The sequence below is a fragment of the Corvus moneduloides genome, chromosome 2 (assembly GCF_009650955.1).
Source record: "Corvus moneduloides isolate bCorMon1 chromosome 2, bCorMon1.pri, whole genome shotgun sequence".
Taxonomy (NCBI): domain Eukaryota; kingdom Metazoa; phylum Chordata; class Aves; order Passeriformes; family Corvidae; genus Corvus; species Corvus moneduloides.
Genome location: NC_045477.1, coordinates 264806 through 290341, shown reverse-complemented (window position 1 = coordinate 290341; position 25536 = coordinate 264806). Strand labels below are relative to the sequence as shown.

At 49.8% G+C, this 25536-nt stretch overlaps 1 protein-coding gene across 7 annotated transcripts in view; it reads right to left on the bottom strand.

The window, feature by feature from the left end:
* TIAM1 (TIAM Rac1 associated GEF 1) overlaps nt 1-25536 on the bottom strand; it is a 158341-nt gene that overhangs the window by 71398 nt on the left and 61407 nt on the right. For 2 of the 7 annotated variants that reach the window (XM_032094411.1, XM_032094406.1), the window contains exon 2: nt 3727-3905. The exons of 4 other annotated variants lie outside the window; for them this stretch is intronic. The gene's annotated coding sequence lies outside the window, so the exon portion shown is untranslated. Of the gene's footprint in view, nt 1-3726; nt 3906-4000; nt 4065-25536 lie in introns of those variants that run through there. One more of the 7 variants, XM_032094420.1, reaches the window with a different exon arrangement.

Sequence of the window (25536 nt, the reverse complement as noted above, 5' to 3'; positions counted from 1 at the left end):
GAATGAATGCGACCACGTATTTTCCCTCGCTATGTATATACACACCACTGCTGCTGCACAGAACTGACTTAGCCCTTCATGAATACATGGAAAGTGAGGAACTGATGGCACTAAACAACGGGACAGCATGGCAGAACTGAACTCTGCAGTGACACTTCTGACCACAGCCAGAGGACTGTGCCTCTGCTCCTCTACCCAGAAAAGCTGCTCATGGCTGAGGCTAGAAGTCTGTTCAGTGCTGGAGCAACAGACAACACCATAAGTATCTGGGCATTTCTGTATTGAGCATAAATACAACTGCATGTGAAGTAAACTACAGCAGGAAGTGCCCTACGTCTACTGAAATGAATGGCAGAACTCCCTTTGGCTGCCATGACTTGTTTAGAAAAATAAATGCACTGAAGAAAGGGCAGGTTTAAATCTAAAAAAAAAAAAAAAAGACAGCTTTATCAATCCCTAGACAAGGGTTTACTATCTCCTAAGACCTACAGCTCTTTGATATAGACTGAAAAACCATCATCCAGCTTTTGCCTGTGGAACATTTTAAAGCACAAAACCTGCATCTTTTCTTCTGCAGACATCTAAAGCCAGGCCTCAATGCTTCCGTCCTGCAGAAGAAACCCTCTCAGCACAATGCTTTCACTGCTTTGGTTCTGAGCTGCTTGCTGACCACTCTTCTATCCGGCAGGATATCCACCGGCTGCACAGCCCAGCAGAGCCTGCAGCCATTCATCCCCAGTCTCCAGCCATCCCTTCTCAATCTGTGTAAGGAGAATGAATAGTTCTAAAAATCCTCTTGAAACCTGGAATGATTCTTTACCTTCCGACCACACCAAGCAAGATTTCCCCCAGCCAGAAAAGCAACAGGACCACAAACGGCTTGGTGAGGAAAGGAGCAGCAGCTCGGGCTGCATCCGGTGAGGAAATCACACTCTCCTGGAAGGAGGGAACTCTTCTCTCCACAGAAGGAATGTTTAGGGAGTGATTTCACACAATGAAGTATCTGCTAGAGACTGGCAAGAAGTGTCAGACTTCAAAGTAAAGAGCTGACCCTTTTTAATTCTGTGGATTGGGGCTTTGGGTGAGGACACTTGCAAATCCACAGACTGCTATCGGTGAGCCCATACCTCACTCCTTCGCCCTGGAAAGGCCCTGCCTAATCCCGCTGAATTCCCGGCTGCAGAGTTGCAGGAATGCTGGCCAGTGGGTGCAAGAGTGCTGCAGGCAGTGCAGCTGATCCAGCTGCAGCCATGCAAGACAGTGCCATCCCCGAGGTTTGTCACCATCCCCTGGCAGAGCCCATCTCCCCTGGGAGATGCAGGACACACGTCGGGTGGGACAGTCAATCCCAGCAGGTCAAGCTGAGGGGGTCCTCTGAAACGGACCCTCATCCTGCCTTCTCACCCCCTCGGCATTGCTGGTTGAGCATTTCCACCAGTTAGCCTGAACCAATTCAAGTGCTCCTGCAGCAGAGTCCACTAAAACAGCAGAAATTAAATCCGGGGGGGGGGGGGGGGGGGGGGGAAGAAAAAGCCAAAAAAAAAGAGTTTATTAGTTAGGTTTTGCTGAGCTAGCAAGTTGGCCTGGCACGTGCAAGAGGCAGCACAAGGGTGCCTGTCTGGGGACGCAGCGGGGACAGGACAGGACAGTGTGTCCGGAGGGTGATGCAGCAGCCAGGAGGAGGGACAGTGATGGCACCTCCTCGGCTTTTGGCAGCAGGGGAGCTGTGAGGTGAGCTCAGGCAGCTGTGGAAAGGCAGCCCTGAGAGGGGAATTGGCACTGCCGCAGACGCCACAGACGCGGCATCCTCGGCGAGCGGGAGCTGCGCAGGGGAGGGGAGCCCCAGCCTCCCCCTCCCACGGGCCACAGCAGACACCCTGGGGCAACAGCGTCTCAAACTGCTCAGCTACAACCGCCAGATGCTGCCTGTCTGTGGCTTAACTGCATTTAGCACACTCAATGAAAAAAATCTGTATCAAATTAAGAAAATGAGTAATGTTAACGGGAGCTGCACGCAAGTGCTGGTAGGACAAAGGCTCCCCTTGTTACCTCGGCTGCTAAATGCAAAGGCCACCATTAAAGACCCATCAAGGTACCACCAGGATATGACACAGATCAAGTGTGACACATCTCCATGCTTTAGGCAGGTCCGTCCCATCGTGGCGTCGGGAATCTGCTGTGCATTACCCTGAACCTCGCAGAGATCAGTGGCTGTCTAACACAGCACAACTGGCTGGACGCTTTTCAGCAGAAAACGTTGATTCATCAAAACCCAAACTTTTTGTGGGAATAGAGGGCCTTTGACGAAATCTTTCTCTCTGGGAGGGAGAGGTTTGAAAAGCAAAGCAGGGAGACAGGCACGTCTCCTGGAAGTGGCACCAGCGCCGTGACTCAGGCGCTCGCCGAAGACACGGAAGATCCAGATTTGTATCTGCAGCCCGAGCCAGGCAAATGAGGGGTGACAACTCCTTCCTCCACATCCTCAAAGAGTGGCCTGACCATCCACACTGGGAAAGGGCTCTCTCTCCCAGAAAACCCGCTCCTTCCTGGTTCGGCGCAGGGAAAATGTCAAAATTGTGGTGACTTCAAGAAAGTCACCTTTAAGCCAGCTTGCACATCAAGGGACAGGACAGGGGGCTGAGAGGTGTTTTTTGAAAGCTCAAACTTAAGACTGACATCAAGATTAAGCTGCCAGAAGGAAGAACACAAATTTTGCAGCAAAGCACAGAAAAAACAGTGTTTCCTACACCGTGTGCCCTGGAAAAGCACACTGACCTCCAGCTGAACTGCTGAGGTTTTGCTGGATGAGTCTTACATGAAATGGTTACACATAAATTGTATCACATTCTAGATGACCACTGATGATGGCCCACTCAAAGAACATAATTCCCTTTAAAAACAGTCATTTTCCTTCCTCTTCCCCTACCCATGATATTAAATTATTTCTCAAAATAATTACAAACCCAGAATACTCATTTCAATAAAACCTAAGCTACTAACTCTTAAACTTGCAAAAGATTGGACCACTGGATTCCAGAAGCATATCTGAAAAATATTAGATTTCCAACCAAATTTGAAGCACCTCACAAGACAACAGATTGCAAATTTAAAATTAGATTCTAGTGGGAGGCCCTGGTGACAAATCTGTATTTTTCTCCTGGAGTGTAGCTCCAAGGCTGTGAGAACCAGAACAATGATCAAATCCACAGCGGGCAGTGAGCCTACAGAAATAAACTTCTGCTAAAATCTGACAGCCAACAATAAAGATTTTTACTGAACTCACCAGAACCACATAGAAAAATGTACAAGACTAATAACCAAGTGTGAACACACACATTTTACTGTAATTAAAATGTGCCTTTTCAAAAGGGCAAGAGAGAGGCTGAAATTCCACAGAAAGCCTTTGAGTTTCTCGGAAACTCCAGCGGCATATTTCATTGTTTTCACATCAGAACCTCTTAACCAGGCACTTTGTTTTTGTGAGCCGCTCTCACATGTGTTAAAGCACGGGATGGACTCCAGAAAGGCCCTGCAGGCAATTCGAGCAAGAGAGGGAGGGAGGGAGGGAGGGAGGAAGGGATGTCACCAGGAGCTGCCTGACAGCCATAGAAAAGACCCGGTGCTGCCAAGCCGGGATACCCAGAACATGCAGCTCATGCCCTTCCCCTCCCCAGCATCCCACAGCACGGCCAAGTCCTACAGAAACACACAGGGACGCACATGTACCTTCCGAGGCAGTCCCGGTATCCAGCGCAACCTTCCCCCAGAGAGATGTGGCATTTAGAGGTATAGAATTGCAAATGACCCCAAAATGAGCAGTTACTGGGACTGCAGAAGCTGTCAGCACCTGCCACTCAGCGACTCCATTACTCCCGCCTCAGAGTCTATGACTACATGCCAAAAACCTGGGGAGAAAGGGGAGAAAAATAAATCAGACAAAGGGTTAGCAGTGAGGGCTGTACAGGAGCATCTTCTGCCGGGGCCTGTCATCAGCACTTACCTAAAGAGCACTGGGCAGTACAGCACGGAATGCTGTGCTCAAATTCGGATGATGGAATCTGATGGTGGCAGAATAAATGAAAAACCCAGTCAAGCACCGCTGGCCCCAAACACAGGACGTGGAGAGTTCCTCTTCCCACAGCTCTGCACAATCAAAATCCCCCTGGACTTTAACATTCCCTTGCTGAGGCCAGTCTGTCTCAGCTCAGGGCCAAAACCACACCTGCATCTGAAGACAACCACCAAGAGAGGCACCTTCCAACAAGGCAGGGCTGAACTCCTGGCAGCAAGGGGAACCCAACCACCCAGGAGACGCTGGAAGGCCTCAGAGGAGACCTCTCTGCAGACTGTCTCATTTATGGAAAGGGCTGTTTTCCAGGCAGGGATTTCATTACCATTTTCTAAGGGCGAATCAGACATTGGGGCAGAGCATTTACATCTGGTTTTTGTGAGCAAGGAAAGGATTCTCAGGTTAATTGTGCTCACAAAGGTGCAGATACAAGAGACCAGTCTGTGCTTACCTAGACCTGAGACAAGTCCTAAGGACAGTCCTCAAGTCAGACACAGAGCTCGTGTGGGTACCAAATCCCAGCCCTTTCCAGGCCTGGTACCACTGGTGAGCTCCCTTGCAAGGAGCCCAGCTCAAGTCCAGGCCTGGGAGAGGCTGAATGCGCTTCCCAATCCAGCTCTCACCCAACTGCCCCTTCTCCCAGCCAAGCACCGGCACTGAAACATCACCTCAACACTGCACAGACTTGGGAGAGTTATAAACTTCTCCACAAGTCCCAGGGAACAAAAACCAGGGGAGGGATTACCGCTGCCCTTCATGTTCTTAGAGCTGCTTGGCAGAGAAAGTGTGATCCTCGCTCTTGGCTGGATTCTCAAAAGAAATCAGAGTCATTGGCTCTATTTAAAATGAAAAATATTCTCGTTTTCTTTCTCTTCCTTCATGTTCCCTTCTTTGCTCCCCACCTCCCCCTCTCCCCCCAAGCTGTTGGTTGAGATCTGAAAAGCAGTTCATGAATTGCTCAGGAGCTGGCAGAAATTAATAAAATGAAGCTCATTTATATTGAAATGGACTCATTATCATGCCAGCTGCCAATAATTTCCAAGAGGGGAATCTTGCTGACAAAAAAGGTCCTACAGGCAAGAGGTTTCCCACCTGCACCCACCGCACGGGGAGCAACCCTGCTACATGCACTCCTCACCTCCCAGGAAAAGGAATTGGGACCATCTCTGTTCAGATCCGCCTGCTACTGCCCCAAAAAAACCTGACCAAAAGAAGAACAAAAGAGACACAGCCAAGCATTTTATCAGATTTTCCACCCTGACGTGGCTGTTAAGGAGTTTGTAACTCAGTAAAATCTGCTCCGGGGTGACACAAACTTTGGTCACTCCCCTGAGAAACCAACTCCAGCGCAGCCCGTTCCGCACACCGCCTGTGCTCCTCCAGCAAAACCCCTTCTCTCCTGGCAGTCCTTGGTTAGAAAGGGGATGTTTGCACCTGGATCCCGCATTATCCAAATCCTCACGCTGCTGCAGTACATCTGAAGGGCTGGCAGCATCCTCTGCCACAAACAGCCGAGTCCTGGGCGCACACAGCTCCTCCAGAAGACAAGGATTTATCATCACCCATCAACTCTTTGCTGAAAAGTTTTGCTCCCATCAACTTTTACAACTCTGACAGTCCTTCCTAAATTAAACCAATTCATACTTTTCAAGAAGACTATCAGTTTTTCATATTTTGTCTGACATTAATATGCACTGGAACAGTCCTCAGTGTCTTGGTTCATTCCAACAGCCTAGGCTCTGTCACAGCAGAAGTTCTGGAGTTCTGAAGCAGCCTCCAGCAAAGCCTTCCTTCTAGCAAGGCCTTGGAAGGTCCAAAGGGGCAAAAAGTGATGTCCATGCTCCTCATTCAGCAGGAAGGGCGGAAGTAACACGAGCACAGCCCCATCACTTCCTTTCCAGCACAGAGCCCTTTCTGGACATGTCTGCTCCTCTGGATGCTCCCGTGGAGACTGGCTGAGGGGGAAGCTGACCAGTGACCCACCAGTCTGTTCTTGGGGGAGATGGACAACTGTAAACATTGACACATGGAACAATTGGTCTAACTAAAAGAAAAAAAATCAAATAAAGATTTTCAAACTTCTACACTTGAGACAAGACCTCCCCTGTTAGTGTCGACTGCTCCCGACACACTCAGACACAGCCCTGGTGCGTGCGAGCCAACGCCTGCACACGTCAGTGCAGCTCCCTGCATCCTTTGAAGGTCTGCAAGCAGCACAGCTGTATTTACTGCACAGCCACAAAGCAGTGTCTCCACAAACCAGGCCAAGGAGCTCCCACAGGGCTCATTGTGCCGCCAGTCCCGGCCGGGGGAGCGCAGGAAACCTGCACGGACGGATTAAACACAGAGCAAGGAAGTAGAACAGATTAAAAGAGCACCTTGTTACTCTTCACATCTGCTACCTGCGATTCCAGGTACAGCAAGAGCTCTGACTTTTACATGCTGGAGCAGTTTGCAATGCCCAGAGTTTGGGAGAAAAATCCAGCACACCTGTTTTCTTTTTGCTCGCAGACACTTGACAAGAACATTAATAGATGAAAAATATGGAAGCTGCAAGCTTTCTAAAGGCCTCCTTTTCAAAGCACAACCCTTCCTTTCCAGTACGAAAAAAATCAGTATGCAAATATATCTCCTTGTCCAGTGAACAGGAAAAGCTGGCGAAAAGGACGACAGCTCTCTTTCAATTCTATTTTTACTTTTTCATTTTGTGAGGCATTATTTTTGTCAGATTTCAAATGCAATCAGTTGGTTGTTAAGTAAATCTTCATCCAGTTTGGAGAAGCCCTCGGCAACTCTACCATCAAGCATCAGGATGTACGTACAGAGACAGGAAGTAGTAGTCATTCCATACAGAAACCATTCAATATTCATCAGCGGCTCTGAGCTGTATTCCCCACCCACAATCCCAGTTCCACGCCACTGTAACTCCAGTGTTTGATCCCATCTCCTGAAATGGAGAATCAGGCCCTTTAGTTGTGACTGGAGGCCACATTTTGCTAGTTAATAGTTAGTTAGCTAATATGAATTGCTGCTGAAATCAGTGCAGCCAATGCCCTGCCCTGAGACCGAGGTAAATGCTCTGCTGTGCTCCACGGTTCCGGTGGCCTGACAGCTCTGGCTCTCCCATCCCATCCCCCTGGGCTGCCCTCTGCAAAACAGAACCCACAGGAGATGGAGCGCAGAATATCCTGAGCTGGAAGGGACCCACGAAGATCAGAGTCCAGCTCTGGCCCTGCACAGACACCCCAACAATCCTCCAGACCCTTCACCATCCTTGTATCCCTCCTTCGGATGCTCTTCAATAGTTTTAGACCCTTCTTAAACTGTGGTGCCCAAACTGCCCCCACACCTCAAGGTAAGGCCGCACCAGCGATGGATCCATGGATGGATGGATGGATGGATGGAGAAGAGACTGCTCTATGCCCAGGTCTTTGTTCAGAAATGCAATTCAGAAAATCTCCAAGCTTCCCCGCTCTTGATCTAGACACTGAGCCCCGAGACCAACTTTAGAGGATGGCAGAAGCTGGTTGACTTTTAAAGTAGTGAAAATAAATGACAAACATGCTCTTCTCTGTGTTTTCTTTCTATGACATTTAAAATGTCATAGAAGCCTTTTGTTTGTGAGAAAAATTAATTTCAAACCAAGCATGGCTTATACTACCTGTTGAGGAGACTGGCAGCTCCTGAAACTGGAGTCTGATGACAATGGCCATCCAGGAAGGTGGGGGATCCATCCATACATCCCCAAGAACGGGCCGGCAGAGCTGGAATTGCAAAACCTCTTTGCAAGCGTCTCGCTAATGCGCAACCTCCGTGTCTGTCACGGCTGGGAGAACAATGCTGGTGATCCTCCAGATGAAGAGGAGGGCAATGAAAAATAAACCCACATTCCCTTTGAGAAGAACTCCTAAAGGGGAAGGTGTGGGAAGCCCTGCTCCTCCAGCTGGAGCACCACCCCTATGACAATTTCCAAGGGAGGGAAGAATAGGCAAAAAGAGAGGGAGGGAGGGAGGTTTGTCAAGAGACCATAAACCTCCACAGAGCCAACAGTCAGCCATCCCCAAATCCCAGCTACAGGAAACAAAACCAGGAGCACAGCACTGACAAAGCACCGTAGGGCCTTGGCAATAAATTAATGGAAGAGCAGAGCAGGTAGCCCAAGGGAAAGCCCCCTCTTCAGGGTTTCTCTATTTATAGAGGGGATGTGAATAATTGACACGGTTGTGGGTTTCTTTGTTTTTCAAACACTTTTACAACTATCTGAGCATGCTTTAACTCTTTCTCCTTCCCTTCCCTTTTATTTTTAATGGTGGGAAAATCCCCCTGTCTACCCTGGGGGGAATCTGCAAGGTTTTACACGTTTCCAGCAAAGGGCAGAGTAGGGGGAGGATTCTAATTTCAGATTATCAGACATAAGCAAATCTATGGGAAGCCACGAGGGCAACTCCCTGCAGCCTGTGGGGCAGACTAAACCCAGCCACGAGGGAACTGTGGGGAAGAAGGAGCCCACTTGGCCTCCATGGAGGCTACGAGGACTGCATGGACATTTATATGATACTTTAAAAAATGAAAGAATTCCCAAAACGCAGCTGAAATAAAAAATAAGGTGTGGCTTGTTTATTTACCTTTAGGTTCTATGTTATTGTTATTACACTTTGCTTGAAAAGGGCTTTCTGCTTGTGCCAAATGAGCAGAGAACTGCTGATACACAGCAAGGGTGGGATGAGCCAAATGCACTAAAAAGACTGAGAAGTAACAAGAAAATATTCAGGCCAGGAGACAGAGCTCCAAATGGATCTGTGGAAGCTCTCACTGTACAGCTAAGGACACAGAAGAACCACGCAGCACCACAGGCTCCAGCAATAAAAACTGAAACCCTTGGCTTGAGTGACCAAGGAGACAGGATGTGAAGGATTAAAATGTTGTGGAAAAAAATTAAGAGCAATAATTGTGGTAGGGGGAATTGGAGAGGAAGTGCTTAGTGTATCTCCTCATTTCAGCACTGAGGTAAGTAATCTGATTTTCAAGCAATGCCAAAGACCTCACACAGATCATTAAGATGGTGCCTGAGATACGAAGTATCTAATTTTAGATACTCTGACTTAAGTACTAGGGAGGGATTCCAGAGGTCTACGGAAAAACCAGTGTGAAACACAACTTGGGCAAAATCACAGTGAGCAGTGCTCTCCCATCCTGGTCCCTCTCTCTCTCTGAGGGAGCACGAGGAACCTCACTGAGCACCAAAGCTGTGTCAGGTTCCTCAATTACTGCTTTAGAGTCAGGAGAAAGGACAGAAGAATAACTTCCGTGCCGAGGCCACAAGGAAAGCATAATAAGGAAAAGGATTGAAGCAAAGGATGTCCTTTGCAGATGACAGCCTGCCTTGCACAAGTTTTGGCACCAGGGTCTCTCTGTGAGCTTGTGCTTTTACATCAGCAGCGCTCAGGACTCGGCCTTCACTGAAAGTGCACTGCGGTGGGATGGAGAGGCCAGCAGCTGCAGCACTGCAGGGCAGGGCTGGATTCCTGCTGCCAGGCTCTTCAGAGCTCCTTCTCTCTGTGAACACAGCACTCCCATCACCTGCAGAAAGACCCTACACAGCCACATCTCCAGTGGGAAAGGGCACTGGGGGACTGAGGAGGAAAGATGCATTCAACCCGCAGAAAGCATGCAGTGAACACCCTAAACTTCCCAAAACCGGGAGTTTATTGCCTGATGTGTCAGTGACAGCATGGACACAATTCTCTGGTGGGACAGGGACAAGTGAAGAGCCCAAAGCCAGGACTCCCCACAGGACTCCCACCCTCCACCTGCTCCAAGCGCTCCTGCCGCAGCTGCTGGACATGATGGGAGCAACAAAAAGGAGCCCAGGGTGAAGCCGAACTTCCCCAATCCTGACTGGAAATCCTAACTCCTGTTTAATCAGAGCCTGCGAGGAGGCAGGCGAGCAGATGCCCAAGTGGCTGCTGTGTTCACCTCCTGCTATCAGCCCCAACAGAGCAGCTTTCCCAGCCAGGCGTTGCCATCACACAGCCCCGTTCCTCCAGCAGGGAGAGAAGGAGAAACCATGAATGCAAAGCTCGGCTGGTCTGTACCAGCTTGGCACCGAAGGTAAATTAAGCATTCAGATTTTATCTTGCACGTCCTGACAGAGCCTGATGGCTTCAGCTTATCTGGGCTGACCGGTTTCAGTCAGGACTCGTCCATCACATCTCCTGACACGGCTCTTCCCCGAGGGAGGAACACACAACCCCAGGGCCACATGCCGGGTGTTGCTTCTTTAATTAAGAGGGGACAAAACGCATGAGGGATGGGAATCCTAGGAGAAGACACCCCCGGGGCTCAGGGGGTGAGCCCCCACCCTGGGAAGAGGTGGGCAGGGAGCAGAGCCGGAGAAAGGACGGATCAGCAAACGCTCTGGAGAGGAAAAGCCAGAACTACCAAAAGCCAGGCTGAGGCCACCACTGATACCCATCAGCTCTGAGTGTGGCCTCCAAATAAAATGAAGGCTTTGCCTCCTTTTCCAGGGAGTGCATGGAAGGGGGAGAGACACATGAATCACCACATCTGAGGTTATCAGGAGCAAAATCCAGAGTTTAAAATTTGCCAGTCAGCAGCAGCTTTCAATCTGCATCCCAAAACTATGAGAGAAGCAACCACAGGGATACGGGCAAGAATTTTCATATTAAAACCTGCAGATCAGGATCCTGCCTGGGACTGCAGAACAAGCGATCCCAGCAGTGATGTATCCATCTGTCTGTCAAGGGAATGCAAGGCTGGAGAGCACAGCTGGGAGATGGAACAGGGAATGACATGGGAAGAAATGGGAAACTAAATAATTTCTGCCTGCTACTCTTGATCACTCCCTGCAAGAAGATGACCCATATTCCAGAGGAGGAAAGGCAGAAGACACCTTTCCAGGAAACGACTAATGGAGCTGAAGATGACAAAAACTGGCACAGGAATTACGATCTACATAAGAAACTTTGCACAGAGGTTGTGCTGAGAAGACAATTACCTCACTCGAGCTTTTTCATGTTTCCAATGACAACACATAAAAAGAAATGTGACGGTGACTTGTGCTGAGGACACAAAGCTGGAAGAAGTCACGGTACAGAGCAGACCTTTTGTCTCATACTGATCCCAGAGGACCATGAGCTCCCAGTGTGGCAGTGATGCCAAGAAAAGCAAAGGTAAATCAAAGGATGGACCAAGCAGGACCTGCCCAGCAGAAGCAGGAGTGACTGATGCTGCAGAAGACACTGACCTCATCTGGAACACCACGTGCAACCCTCACTGTGGCCAAGGTTAGCACAGATCAGACACCTTCAGCAAAAGCAAGGCCAGAGTGAAGCTTCACTCCAAGAGGAGTTCAGAGCAACAAAACTGCTGTCAAACAGAACACAAGCAGAGAGGCAGCCGAGCAGTGCCTCCAGCTGGAGGGTTCAGCCCTAGACTCCTGACCAGCCTCGGTGGGACCCACGGATCACAGCTCCACCGAGGGACAGAGCTCGTCCTTCCCAAACGCAAGCTGTTCCTGAGCAATAGGAAAAAACAACAACAAATCCTCCACAGTTTGGCAGCACCACAGTTGGTCCAGGTCCTCCCCTGGCTTTGCAATCTGTGGTCAATAAGAGGAGAATGTTGTTGCTGGCACACAGGAGCTGCCTGTGAGCAGCACCCAGCAGCAGTGCCAGGTGAGCAGCTGCAGGGCTTGTACCTGTGAGCTCCCGACATCCTGCACAGGACACTGCCAAAAACAGCTTCAGTTGAGTTCTCCCTTGAAAATGACTCATAAAGTAGTGCCAGAGAAGGAGCAAGGAGAGAGGTTCCAAATCCTGCTCAGCACCAGGCTCTCGCTGCCTTTTCAGGCAGTTACTGCCAGGTATAGTCACAGAAACAAAACACTGAGCTAAAGTATGAAGAAATGGGACTTTTTTTAGCATTCTAAAGTATGTGTCAGAAATGCAAACTCCTCATAAAACAGCAGCTATGCCTCCTCCAAATGCCAGGCTGGTGAAGTATCAGCCACAGCATCAAACAAAAGCACAGTAAATCTACATGGCACTTTACTGACTGGACACGGCACTCAGTGCTCTGGGCTGGTGAAAAGGTGGGGATGGGGCACAGCGTGGACTCCATGACCTCAGAGGTCTTTTCCAACCTCAGTGATCCTGTGATCGGTACTTTCAGCAGCAGCAAGTGCCATTCCATCATTCCAGTGCCTGACGTTGGCCCAAAAGAGCCCTGGAAGAAAATGACCAGTCTCCTCTTTACATTTAAAGAGCAGTAGATGATTTTAGTGGCTGAGAAAGCCACTGGTATTTTTCGTGGCATCATTCCCAGGCCAAATGAAAACAAACCCTGCAGCAGATGCGCACACACAGTGTATCTGTGGACACACTGCCCAGAGCCACCTTGCCTGTCTTACAAGGGAATTACTCAGCCCACCTGAGCTCACAGCAGCTCCTGAATTCACCCAAATGGCTTCTGTCCCCCAGCAGAGCCACCTCCAAGCTGCAGGCAAGTCCAGCCATTCCCAATAAATTCCCAGCAATGTTTTTGTCTGCATGCCCCCAGTGTGTTACTGGTTAAAGCACTTTTACTCAAAAGGGTATTAAAAATAACATCAGGGACCAGGAATTTCCTCTTGAGACATGCTTTTCCTCCCTCCTGAGCCAAAGCCACCAGGAGAGGTGAGTCTCCTGTGCCTTCCACTCCACCAGCAGCCACAGCCACATCTCCACACTGATCCTACAGATCCAGGCCAGAAGCAGTAATTTTTTTTCTGCAGCAAGTGGATGCACCCCAGAGACAAAGTGACTGCTGCCATTTTCAAGGGAAGCCCTTTAAAGAGGGGACAAAAGAGAGAAGCAAAGGACACGTTTACAGCAGAGCTACACAAAGACTGAGTGGCTCTGCACCAGCCCTTGCATCTGTTTTTGGAAGGCAATAACCTTTGTGCCAGTTCAGGGGGTTTTACCTTGAAATTTTCAGATCTCTACTACAGAGTCTGCCCTACAGGTGCTCTGGAGACTTCTGGATGTTTTGCCATCAGTCTTGTTCTGAGAAGATCCCCTTATCACACATCATTGATGGGCTGTACATGCTTTCAAGTCACCCATGAGTGATATCAAAATATTTCAAATGCAATTCCCTCCTTTTCTTGTTTTCTTAGTTGTTTTCCACCACTTTTCAGAGCTGACATACCTACACGAAAAGAGGGGGAGGAGGCAAAAAGAAAATGTATTTTGCACTTCATTATTTACAGTTTTCAATCAACTCCTACAAAACCTTTCTCAAGATGTTATTCCTTGTACATTAAAGGAGGAAGAACAGCTCTGTGCAGTGCAGGAATCACAGGACACTGAGGCCAGATCTACATGACAAATATTTGCCAGCACAGCTGTATTCACTGCTGTGATGGGACACAACCTCTGACCGTGCCTGCAGAGGCCCCTGCAATATGGTTACAGGAGCAAAATTATGATGTGACTTCTAGTAACACATCTTTTTTTTTCAGTCCCAAAGAAAACCAAGCTCCAAAGAAGCTCCTCCAGCAGCAGCACTGCTTTGCTGGCGTGACGCAGCAACACAAACGTTCCCAGTTTTTCCGATGGCTTCCCATCTGCAGGGCTGCACCAGGGATGGGCAGAGCCCTGGGCTCTGTCGGGGAAGCAGAAGTGTCTCCCTCCCTCCCTGCAGAGTGCTGACTGCAGCCTTTCCTTCCAAGGGAGCTGCCAAGCCCCTGCACATGGGGCAGCTCGGAACAAGCCGCCACACGAGCGGCCCGGCGAGCTTCCGCCTGCACAACAGCAGCTCTAAACACCCTGCCCAAGAGCCACACTGCAATCAGGGCAAAATTCACCCAGGGGGCTCTGGATCGGGCCCCCAAAGAAGTGACGAGGTTTGAGGAGTGGCACACAGAACCAAAAAGCTCAGCCTGGCTTCTGACATCTCTGAACTGCAGTGGGAAATCTTGCTCTACCTCATGCACGAAAGGGTCACACCGAGAAGGAAAAGGCCAAAGGGAACAAAGAACAGAGGGGAAAAATCTCAGAGAAACAAGATGCTGTTTCTCTGGCTTTTCCACACACCATTTCCTCAGGGGTCATTTTTAGCACCTTTTCTTTGACTCGCAGCCCCCTCACCAGCCGGGCCAGCTCCACTCGCCCCTCTCAGGGGCTGTTCCTGGCTACAGCGAAGGCTCCTTCTCCTCTTCCTCCTCCTTCCCTTCTCCCTGCTCTGTCCCAGGAGACCCAACAGTGCCAGTGAGAAGGAGGAGAAGGAGGAGGAGGAGGAAGCAAAGGCAGTTCTCTGACACCTCCCAGCACCACCCCAGGTCACAGTCCCTGTCTCACTTTCCCATTAAAATAAAAAAGTGCCCTTCAAAAGAAACTCACAATAAGTCCTGAAAACACCCTTGGTAACAACTTCAGTATAATTTTTTAAAGTACCTGAAATTCTCCCAGCCAAGCACCCAAAAAGCAGCTAAATACTCCCTCTGCAACAAGTGTTCATTGCTCTGAGCTTCAGGGAGCCAAAGGAAGGCAGCACAGGCTGGAGAAATCCATCCCTCCTGGTGCCATCTGTAAGGCTGCAATTAGCTACCAGTATTTCTGCAACCCTATATAGTGTAGCAAACAGAAAATCCATTAACTGGGACATTTTTGTGGGATTTCTGTCGGTTTCCTTGTTCCAGAGGCTTATATTTATAAAAGATACAAAAACCTGACGGCTTCCTTATTTCAGTGTTTCACGAAGATCCAACCAACTTTCAGGGTTCAATTCAGCTTTAATTATTAGATTAATAATTATGTAAACAGGCAGTAAATTCCTTTTAAAGACAATAAAAACATTTGCAGAGTAAGTTAATGTTCAGAAGCAGAGCGATGCTCCTCCAAGCATCGCCCGAAATCCCACTGCACCAATTAATATCGGGATATTGTTTAGCCTGACCATTTACCAGCACAGCAGGTCACGAGGGAGGAGTAATTTAAACCAGCCGTGGAATGGCTTTGAAATGAGACAAATAAACTGCTACAGTGATGGCTGGAAATGTGGTTTGAGGCCCATTTCCACCACCCCCACTCCCCGTGAGCTCTGCTTTACCTGAGGAGCTGCAATGACCTCACTGGGCAGCAGGACAGGGGGAAAAGGGGGCTCTTGGCACAGACCTCATTCCCTGGATGGGGTGGTGGGGTGGGAAAAGGGGTCAACAGCAAGCACCCTGGTGAGGAGGGCCACAGGGATGTGGGTACCATGCCTTGAGTGCCACAGGGGAAGAGGAGAGCCCCTCGACCACCTCACCCCTCTCCATCTCCCACCAGCCCCCAGGGGACAGGGCTGTGATCACAAGGAACCAGGCACTGAGGTTTGGCACATCCTCCCTACGCCCAGCTGTGGGAAAGGAGGGAAGCACTCCATAATCACTCCTCACACAGGTTTTAACATGCCTCAACTTATTCTCTGCCTCTTAAAAAACCCAAACAAGCCATGAAAAGGAATGTATAATCACCTGGCAGGGCACTTCTCTGCTCCAGCTTGCAGGCTCTGCCCCACCATGTTCTTTTCCCAGCCCAACATGACTTGTGAAACATTTTACACAATGGGCACCTCGAACTTTTCAAGGGAAACAACTTCCAGCCCCATTGGCAGAACAGGCTGAGGGCTCCTGACAAGGAAACATGCCCCACTGGGATGTGGACATGGAGGTGAAATGAAGAAGAACAACGGTTTGTTTAGGCAGGAGATGCGGCAAACGCTGGCCAAGTGGCATCCGAGTGCATCCCAGGCTCTGGGGGAACCCTTTCAGCACCACAAAACCCCACCTGGGCGGCTGTGCCCGACACTGCAGCACGGGCATGCAGATGCCAGCAGGGAAAAGCCTTCCCAGGAGCAGCTCAGCTGTGGGCAGGCAGGAAGCTGTGCCAGCACTGCCGACTCCCAACAGCCGCATCCCGTGGAGCCGCTTTTGGAGCTTCATTTGGGGCACGAAACACTGAGAAAATCCCAACCCGGGAGGCAGCCAACAAGATCTGGAATATCAGAATCCCAGATTCGTGGAATGGTTTGGGTTGGAAGGGACCTTAAAGCTTATCGTGCCAGCCCCTAACAGGAACAAGGACACCTCCCACTGTCCCAGGTGGCTCCAAGCCCTGTCCAGCCTGGCCTTGGACACTGCCAGGGATGCAGGGGCAGCCACAGGGAGGGAAAAAGGATTGTAGTTAATCCTCCCAACAAACAGAAAGGCTGGGAGAACGCTGGGAAGGTTCAGTGTGAGGATGTGTCCCTGCTCCCAGGGCTCAGCAGGGTTAATAACCTGCTCTTCTCACAGCCCCACATGTAAATACACAATTTCGGGGCACAGGGCCGCCGCTGTGAGTTGATGCTCAATAGTTCCATTTTAGTTTTCCTCCTTAAGGCCTGACTTCCAACTGCGTTCTGAAAAGGAAACAAGTCCTGGACTTGTTTGAACAAGTGGGTAACACCTGCTCCAGGCTTTTGGCTTTACTGCATTGTCTGGGGTTTGGGGTTTGTTCTTTAAAGCCCAACCTAACAGGCTTAGGGGAAAAAAAGAAAGGCCCATAACCAGTTTCAAGAGTAAGAGAGAAAAAGACTTCATTCATTCACTCCTTTGTTTTCAGAAAACCTACCCTGACATTTCTTTGCCAATACATCAGGAAAACTGCAGCAAATGCAAACACAGGCAGGATGGTGCTTCAAAGGGAGAAGGTACAGCCCTGCTTTGGCTCCAGTTTCTCCTGACCCAGCTTCTATTCTGGGATATTTCTGTATCAGTGAGCTCGTTTTACTGGAACTCTTAACAAGCAGGGAAGACACGGCAGCATCCCGCCTGCCAAGTGCTATTTGTTTATGCAAGATTTCCAGAATCCATCTTCTTTTCTTCCCCAGAAACATGCTGTACACTCAGAAGGAAGACATTGAAGTGTCATCATGTGAGAGCTGGGCAGAGCTGAGCCGTGCTGGAGTGGGAACCCGCTTCAGCAGACTCCGGAGACACTTCCATCCCAACACTCACGTGACTGGAGTTCTGCACAGTCCCGCCGGGCCGGGCCCAGCTCACAGCTTCCGACACCACCCTGACAGGCAGCTTTGCTAAACTAACCAGGAATAAGAAACCCTGCAGAATTCCAGGGAGAATCAGCCCATGACTCCCGCTTGGAGCAGGGACGGACGTGAAGCAAGAGCTGTTAGTTCGCCTGTCGCCGGTGGGGCTGCCCCGGCCCACGCTGTTCCAGGCAGCTTCCAGATGAAGATTAATGGAGACAGGAGCACAGCTCCCCTGCAAGCCCAGCCCGCCAGCCAGTGACTTCAGCCCAAATTGAACTAGGAATTGGGAATCCCACAGGAACGCTGCTTGGAGGTTTTCTCCGCTTAAACACGACCCATCCGCATGAAACAAAAATCTGTCGGGGGTGATTTTGCCCAATTAATCCAGTAAGGAGTTTGGCGGGAATATTCCAGAGAATGCCACATGCTGTGAGCAGATAAGTAACATGCCCCACTGTAGATGTTTCCTAACTTAGCCTGTATTTAAGGCAAGCAATAAATAACAGCACTGAACATGGTTCTTAACACCAACATAAAATTAAAAAACCCAAATGCTGTTAATTTTGTTGATGCCTTTGCTGTGCCAGTTGTAACAGGTTGATAAATTCCTACAGAAAGGATATCATTCATAAGGACCTCGCCTGCCTCTGCTGGGACAATTTTTAGGGATGTACTCAGCAAAAGATGATGCACAACAGGTTATGTGCACCACAATGGGTTGGAATTTGCACACAGAGAAGAATAAATCAGAATAAAACCCATTTACTATCACAACAGTTAACTATAAACTTTAATTTAGCTGGGAGACCAAATATTGACATCCTGCACTGGATTGACCATGAAGTTTTGACTGATGGCACACAAAGCTAACCCGATGCTTAAACAACAACAATTAATAAGTTGGCAGCTACACCAGCTTTAAATATCAAAATTCTACCAATATTTTCCCAATCCATTCAGGTGAAAAAACATCAACGCAAGAGCCATCCACCTTTTTCAAGATTACAGTGCCTTTCATGCAAGAAACCAGAAGCAATGCCACCTCCGAAGTCAGTAAAGAAAATTAGAACTAGAAGAGTAATAAATTCCATTTTTAATTGGGGAAAATGCCAGAAATAATTAAAAACTAATAATCCTTATGGAAGCCCAGCTGAAATATTTGCTGATTCAAAATTCAAATGGTCCTGCGTTGGACTAACAAAGAGTTATATTTAAAGTATTTCCAAGGTTCTCTTTCTGAGAACAGCACAGCCCTACGTGCATCCGCCTCCCTGGTGCCAGAGGGAGCCACAGAACACGGTTATCTGCACGGGGCTGTGAGAAGCTGAGGCACAAATGGTCATTTAGTCAAAACCCCCACTCAATTTCTCTAAGAAACCCCGATAACCCAGCCCAGGCACATGGTTTGAAAGCCTCCCGCTCTCAGGGATCAAGCGCCTCACGTACATTTACACGTAATCCTCTGAGCACTATTACAGCGTCACAATGGAAATTAAATAACAGCTTTCAAGTGCAGCTATTGAGATAATCATACTCAGCCCGGGAAAGAATCAGCAAGCCCCAGCACTCCCATCCACGGCCCCCAGTGAAACAGCTCATGCCAACAGGGGGCATTTCGGATCCCACTCTGTGCTGCTGAATAAACCCGGGCTTACACAAAGCTGTCCCGGGGGAAGCCCATTTTCTGTCCCTGCTCTGGTGGAACAACCTGCACTACTCACACGGGGAGGGCTCCTGCCCCCGGTGTTCTCTCTATGCTCGGTGCCGCTGCTCATTTTCATGTATTCAACCCAGCTGTCAGAGAACACTCGGCTCAGAGGTGGGGGAATGTTTATCAGAGAAGGGCAGGGGTATTTAATGCTGAGGGCCCTTTTTTTTCCCCTTGAGTTTTTAAATTCTAGAGGATTCTGTTCAGTTGCAAGCCAAGAATTTCAGCACGCAGCACCCCTGCTGCCCGACAGCTTCAGTGGGTTATTCAGTGGTGAAGCGTAAGCAAAAGCTGTGTCTGAGAGAGAAGGTGCTAGATTAGGGCTCCACTCTTCAACTTAATTCCAGGGATTCACAGGCAAGTACCTGAAATCTCCCTGAGACTCAAATCCCCTTTTACAAATGGAGAAATTCCTCTCCTGTCTCACTGAAATAAAGCCAGAGTAAATCACAGAATCACGGAATGGTTTTGGCCGGAAGGGACCTTCCAGATCATCCCTTCATCCAGGTGAGGCGCCCGTGCAGGGGACGTGGTGGTGACAAAGATCTCCTCAGACAGCAGGGGCTGTGCTCAGTATGGTGCAACTTCATCACAGTACCACAAAACTCAAACTCACTTTGCTCCACGCAAAAGAGCTCTAAAATCAAGTGAAAGGAGTCACATTCACCTCCAGAATTTGGCTGCTACACAGACTTGTGGGACCCACTCAATTACTTTGGGATAATATTGCCATAAATTGTAGGTCAGGCATAGAGGAATATGAATCCCTGGCCTCTGCCATTCCTCTACTAGGTTCAAAAGAGAGGTTGGACAAAGATAATCCCCTTATTGCTCTGTCAATTTTACTAGCAGAGACTCTAAATGCAAAATTTGGTCCAGCTTGAGCAATAAAAAATGATTTTCATTTCCAGGCTCCCAAGAGCTGCGGCCAAGAGCCTCACCGAACTCCAGGAGCCTGAGAGCTCCAGGCTTTTGAAAGCCCTGCGAGCGGGGAGCTGAGAAGGAGGTTGGAGAGGCTTCCACACGAATGGATTACAGTTCTGAGACCTCAGGAGAATTCCACTCCAAACCTCACGGCGACACGTTGTGGTGCCGTCTGCTGCGAGCGGGGTTGTGAAAAGCAGGAGCTGCCGGGGAGGCGTGAAGTCTGTCCCTTCTGTGCCCAGCTCTGAGCAACGTGGGGACGTGACTCACATCTCACTGCGCACCGAGCCAGGCAAGACATTTCATTGCCATTTAGACAATGAATCAGGAGCTCTGCGAGGAATACAACCCCTACGAGGCCTTATCTTCCTATATTCAAAAACAGACTTTATTTTTAAGACCAATCTGATAAAAGGGTAATTCTATATACCTGCTGAAAATGTGCTGATCCTTGATTCCTTCTCAGCAGTAGGACATGCTGCCAAACCCTCGAACCACAGATCCACAGAACATCCTGAATTGGACGGGACCCATGAGGATCGAGTCCAACCCCCTGACCCTGCACCAGACACCCCAACAATCCCATCACATTCCTCAGAAACACCTGGCCCCTCCTGGATGTGTTTTACTTTTTCCATGAATAATAGAGGCCCAAAGCAGGTTACAGAAAAGTCAGTGGAAGCGACAGGTAGGCAGAGGTTTTGAAAAACTGCTGCTGCTGCCTTAAGTGACTCGTTTTGGGGTTCAACGAGCAAAAAGTGCATTAAAATTTCAAAGGATTCCTGTACAGAAATAGCTCTGCACAGCTGGAGTGGCTTCAAGTGAGATGCACACTCTGATGAGCAGGTTCAAGATTGCTCTGAAAGAGCTAAATATCTGCAATCTTGTCTGAATGCCAGGTGAGCTGTGCTCCTCCTAAACCCGCTGAGGGAACAGGGGCTGGGCAGCCACTTCAAACGCAGGATGATCAAACCTTGGGATAAGCACGGCAGAGCTCGAGCAGGTTCTGGGGACCAGCAGGACAAGCCCCTCAACCCGGGAAACCCTGGAGCTTGGACTAGGAGCCCATCTCATCCTGCAAGAGAGGACGTGGTCGCGGGGACGGCAGGTCTATGTCCTAGAAGTGAGGCCAGCTGGAACCCAAATTAACTCCAAAGGCAATCACTCAGACTTCTTGTTCCCCTTGTACACAATAGTTCTTGGAAAAATGCACTGGAAACATGCAGACTTCAGGGAAGGCTCAGGTTGGACAGCAAGAGGAGTTTGTCCATAGAAAGAGTGGCTCAAAGATTGGAACTGCCCAGGGAGGTTTGGAGTCCCCATCCCTGGAGGTGTCCAAGGAAGGCCTGGAGGTGGCACTCAGTGCTCCGGGCTGGGGACAAGGTGGGATCAGGCACAGCTTGGCCTCGATGGTCTCTTGAGTTCTTTTCCAGCCTCAGTGATCCTGTGATTCCGTGATTCTGAGCCTGGGGAAAGGCCCCATGGGATAACGTGGCAGCTCCTGGCACCCCCCAGGCTGGCGCGCCACAGGAGCAGGGAGCCAGCTTCACTCCCAGCCAAAAGCACCCACAGGAAAAGCCTGGAATCCCAAACTGCTCATGCTGTCCCCACAGCTGTGCACATTTTGGTCTACAAGGGGTTATTTCTTCTCTTAATATATTGATTTGCAATCTTGCCTGCCTGAACACCTCCTGTCCAGGAGCTGCGGGTCTTACTGGGTTCCTTCAAAGACTTCAGCCTTTTTTGCCCTGCACGTTTGTCCTCATTACCCACAAACATTTGCTGGAACACTTCACTGTTTCCCTTCACAGGACACATTTCCCCAACGTTCTGCGTTGCTGAATTGTGCAGAACCAGCAAACTCCACTGCCACACCTCTTACAGGTTTGCAAGTCCTTGCATCTGTGCTTTACACACACGAGGCCCGTGGTGTCTGGAAGTGTCTTCCTTGTGGGACACCATGCACCCCGACCACCTCGGGAGCTGTTCAGGGGCCCTGCTGGACTGATCCTGCAGTTGTATCCCAGTGCTCCGGCGTGGGCTGAAACCAGAGCTCCACAGTCACACGAAGATAGGTGATCCCTGGTCCAGAGGCTCACACAAAGCTGGAGCTGTTTTCCCAGTCATCACAGACTTGGGATTGGCAATTATTTCATTTCCATCTATTCCGTGCTGGTGGGGGAATCTCTGTCCTGCCTCGGGCAGCAGGGCAGCCCCAGCTCCCATTTCCCAGGGCACCTAATAGAATCATAGAACTATGGAATATCCTGAGGTGGAAGGGACCCACAAGGATCAGAGTCCAACTCCTGGCCCAGCACAGACACCCCAACAATCTCACCCTGTGCATCCCTGGAGCTCTGGCAGCCTCGGGGCTGTGCCCATTCCCTGGGGAGCCTGGTCAGTGCCCCAGCACCCTCTGGGGGAAGAACCTTTCCCTCATAGCCAACATGAACCCCTCCAGACACAGCTCCAGCTCTTCCCTGGGGTCCTGTCACTGGCCACTGGAGCAGAGATCAGCACCATACGACAGTGGAGCCAGGTTTTTGGCAGGCACTAAGTGGGTCAGCCTCCTGCTCTCCAGCAGAACTAACCAGTGCATACCTGATGAGATCCCAGTCCCTGCAGCAGATTCAGAGAGACCAGACCCTCTCTGTCTGACCTCCATCCTTCCCAAATCTCTACCCCGTTCAGTGCCAGCCTCTCCCTGCTCCCTAACCAAACCCCTGCCTGGAAAAAGAGTTCCCAACGAGGACAGCTGTAAAGTACTGGGACAGAGGAGGTTTCTCCCTTAGCTGTGAAGCCCCAGGAGGCTGCCAGCACACCTTCCCTGCAACGCCTCTGCTTCCAAATAATCCAGCCCCTCTTCCCAGCAGCCCGAGCCCTGCAGATGGATCTACTGTCAAAGCCACGCTCCCAAAAAAGCCTTGGTTTCTCTCCTTGCACTTGCCCAGAAGCACAAACCAAGGGCACTGCGATTTTCTCATGCCCCCAGACAGTCACTGCACATTCCCTGCATTGCTTCACGTTGTTTGGAAACACAGACTCAACCTACACGGATGTGCAACTTTACCCTTCTCTTGCCTCAACCCCTGCTGCACCAAGGCTGGAGGGCACATTTCAGGAGAGAGGCACTGGCTGAGCCAGGGAGGAACGGACAGCCCATGACCAGGGGCTCCCAGGGACATTCCCAATGCGTCCTCAGTCTTCATGGAGCTCTGGACATTTATATGAACTTCCCAACTCCAGGTGGCTCAAAGCAACTGACTGCATGTTATTCCTCCTCAAAAATCTCTTATTCCTTTTAATTTCCCTTTTGAAAAACCTCCATAAACTCCAAACTTGAAGGTATACTCGGGTAACCATGTCAAACATAAAGACCTGTTTGAAGCAGTAAACAGAAGCTGAAATGTCATGGATTCATTCAGGTGCCTCCAGGAATGACAGCTTGAAGGAACACATCACACAGTGTGACTTTCCAAATTTTTAAAAACCAGGCTGGTAAATTACAGTGATTTATCACTCCACAACAAAGTACACACACACAAAAGTGCTTCCCAGAAAAAGATTACAAAGCAATCACCCAGATGTTACTAAAGCATTAAGATTAATTTAAAAAAAAAAAAAAAATCAGCAAGGAGCTGACTCCCACTGGCTTTTTATTGTCATAAATTTTATCCTGCAACTTCCAAGTGAACTGAGTTCTGGTTTGTACCTCAAGTCGTACACCCTGGCTGTGTGTGTTTGTGGTGCCTCTGCTGCCCATCTCACACCTCTTACAGCAGCCCCCTCTAACTCACCATGGGGGCCATGAGAGTCAACAAAAGCACAACCCTCCTCCCACTTCAGCCAAAAAAACCACCAGATTTTCATTGTTGCAAAGGAAGAAAAAAAGGCTCCTTGTTACTGCTAAAAAAAGCACATCAATCATTTTTCACCAAAACAACCTTTGGCATGTGTTACACATCACCCACAGTGAAAGGCACGGGATGCCTGACAGAAGTTTTCAGTCGCTGCTTTCATTCCCCGCGCAGCCCTGCAGCCGTCCCCGAACAATCACACACACCCCCGGAAACCTGGAGCACTCAGGAGTTCCTGCCAAGGGGCCTCTCTCCCAGGACCCCCTCACCAGGAGGGGAGGGAGACCACTGGCAAAGGGAAGGAGCGGCCTGTGCACAGCTGAGGAGCAGTGGGGAAAGCTGGCAGGACCAGGCACAACCTCTGGGTTGGGTCTTCCAGGTTGTGCCAGCCATCCTGCAAAAACAAGGCACTGCTGGAGTCCCCATCCCTGGAGGTGCCCAAGGAAGGCCTGGATGTGGCAATCGGTGCTCTGGGCTGGGGACAAGGTGGGCATCGGGCACAGCTTGGACACGTTGATCCCAAAGATCTTTTCTGACCTAAAAGATTCTGTGCTTCTGTGAGGTGGCTGCACCAAGCAGCTTCCCAGCTCCTTCCCCAGCTCCCTTCCCAGCGGTGGCCTTGCGCAATTGGGAGTCTTTGTCTCCATGTCAGTGTCTGAGGGCCTGGGGCACGCTCTGAATACACCTTCCCCACCCAGGTTAATGCAAATGAACAGCAAAGCAATTCCCAGCTGGGAAGCAGACAGCAGGAGGTTCTTTGTTTTCCCTGTTGGAGGGACTGGATGAGCACAGAGAGCTGTGTGCTCACCTGGCCAAGGCAGGACATCGGGATTTCTGAGCGTTACAGCAGCTTCCCATAGGTGTAGCCAAGCTGCTGTGAGGGTATTTCAGCAGCCACCGGGCAGTGTAAGGTATGGAGGGAGATCCTGACATGAGGGGCTCTGTTCATCTCCCAGAAACAGGGGAAGAAGGCATTGATGCAAAACCTACACACTTCCCTTTTTCCCTCCAACTTCTGCTATTTCAGAGACCCCAAAACCACTTTCTGGCTTTGGACAAAATGCTGCAGGAAAGGTCTGGCAACTTCCCCAGCTCCTGCAGCTGTGCTTTGCTGGTGCCCTACACTGCCCAGCTTCAGGGAGCCTCATCTTTGGAAAGGTCACCCTTAGTGCTCAACAGCTCCAGCACCACCTGAAAGGGACATTTCCCTACACACACAGGAAAAACACTTCTTTCATAAAGACACTGCTGATCCAGAGCTGGTTCTGCACTTATTATCCACTATCACATCCCCTCAACAAGTGACTCGTTCTCTTGCACCTCACAGGAGAAATTAAGACCACCACTTCCAAATTGTTTGGAAGGGAAAAGAGAAATAGAAACGCAGAGTAGCTTTCAGAAGAAAATAACAGTTTCTGCCTCTTCAGAAACAAACACAACTGCTCCCAACTCCATGGCTGCCCACTGGCACCCCTCTTTCCCTTACACCCACAGAAGAGCATACCCACTGTGACTTCCACACATTCCTGTGTCCACATGGCTGATCTCTGGGTGATGTCCCTGCCTGCAGATGCTCATGCCCTTCCAGCAGGATGTACGTGTGCAGGGTGATTTGTGGTCAGCCCCAAATCAGCTTCCAGAGGTGCTGCTCATTCCCTGTAGCTCAGGGGCACTCTGGCACTGCAAGGTGACGCAATGCGTCCCATACCAGTCTTGCTGAAGTGGCACCACGGAACATTTTCCGTGCTCCTCCTAACAACAGGCACACAGGGAACAACAGCCCAGGGAACGCCCGGCCACTTGTTAAACTCTGTTAACATCACCAGGAGCCTGAGCTCCCAATTACCCCATACTCTAGAACCATGGAATCATACAACTGTTAAGGTTGAGAAAGACCTCTAAGA